This window comes from Triticum dicoccoides, unplaced genomic scaffold (genome assembly GCF_002162155.2).
Source record: "Triticum dicoccoides isolate Atlit2015 ecotype Zavitan unplaced genomic scaffold, WEW_v2.0 scaffold143047, whole genome shotgun sequence".
Taxonomy (NCBI): Eukaryota; Viridiplantae; Streptophyta; class Magnoliopsida; order Poales; family Poaceae; genus Triticum; species Triticum dicoccoides.
This window is the reverse complement of record NW_021201572.1, coordinates 1-1,317: the sequence shown is the minus strand read 5'-3', so window position 1 is coordinate 1,317 and position 1,317 is coordinate 1. Positions and strand designations below refer to the sequence as shown.

Here is a 1,317-nt window from a genome sequence, read left to right as displayed (position 1 = left end):
CACGGTTTCCACCCCTCCCTCCATACCGCAGCAACACGAGTTTTTTCCACCCCTTTCAGAAAGCGCTCTTCGCGCCACAAAGCCGCCCCAAGACGCGCGAGCAATGAGCATCGAGCTTAAACATGTCGCAAACGTCAAAAATAATATAACGGGATTAATATATATCGCGCACGTGCGATATGTTTGTCACAAGGCGCAAAAAATAATTATAAAAGGAATGCAACACGAGGACTTCCCAGGAGGTCACCCATCCTAGTACTACTCTCGCCCAAGCACGCTTAACTTCGGAGTTCTGATGGGATCCGGTGCTTTAGTGCTGGTATGATCGCATCCGACATGTTTCCCCGTCTTCGTCCCTTATGCTTGCCACTCCCAGGTCCGCTCCAAAGACGATTCTACATTCTCACTACCATTACAACCGTTCCCTAACAATGAATAGTGTCCTATACTACTTACTCTCCCGCTCAATCACGGAGACGAGTTTTCCACGGTTTCCACCCCTCCCTCCATACCGCAGCAACACGAGTTTGTTCCACCCCTTTCAGAAAGCGCTCTTCGCGCCACAAAGCCGCCCCAAGACGCGCGAGCAATGAGCATCGAGCTTAAACATATCACAAACGTCAAAAATAATATAACGGGATTAATATATATCGCGCACGTGCGATATATTTGTCACAAGGCGCAAAAAATAATTATAAAAGGAATGCAACACGAGGACTTCCCAGGAGGTCACCCATCCTAGTACTACTCTCGCCCAAGCACGCTTAACTTCGGAGTTCTAATGGGATCCGGTGCTTTAGTGCTGGTATGATCGCATCCGACATGTTTCCCCGTCTTCGTCCCTTATGCTGGCCACTCCCAGGTCCGCTCCAAAGACGATTCTACATTCTCACTACCATTACAACCGTTCCCTAACAATGGATAATGTCCTATACTACTTACTTTCCCGCTCAATCACGGAGATGAGTTTTCCACGGTTTCCACCCCTCCCTCCATACCGCAGCAACACGAGTTTTTTCCACCCCTTTCAGAAAGCGCTCTTCGCGCCACAAAGCCGCCCCAAGACGCGCGAGCAATGAGCATCGAGCTTAAACATATCGCAAACGTCAAAAATAATATAACGGGATTAATATATATCACGCACGTGCGATATGTTTGTCACAAGGCGCAAAAAATAATTATAAAAGGAATGCAACACGAGGACTTCCCAGGAGGTCACCCATCCTAGTACTACTCTCGCCCAAGCACGCTTAACTTCGGAGTTCTGATGGGATCCGGTGCTTTAGTGCTGGTATGATCGCATCCGACATGTTTCCC

The 1,317-nt window shown here is 48.4% G+C and overlaps 3 non-coding genes across 3 annotated transcripts; all 3 read right to left on the bottom strand.

Annotated features, from left to right (window-relative positions):
* Nucleotides 1–214: 214 nt before the first annotated feature.
* On the bottom strand, nt 215–333 carry LOC119343839. Its single transcript, XR_005166299.1, has one exon. It is a non-coding gene; the product is annotated as a 5S ribosomal RNA (ribosomal RNA).
* Nucleotides 334–700: 367 nt separating this feature from the next.
* Nucleotides 701–819, bottom strand: LOC119343840. The gene has a single exon (XR_005166300.1). It is a non-coding gene; the product is annotated as a 5S ribosomal RNA (ribosomal RNA).
* A 367-nt stretch (nt 820–1,186) lies between these two features.
* On the bottom strand, nt 1,187–1,305 carry LOC119343838. The gene has a single exon (XR_005166298.1). It is a non-coding gene; the product is annotated as a 5S ribosomal RNA (ribosomal RNA).
* Between the last annotated feature and the right edge of the window lie 12 nt (nt 1,306–1,317).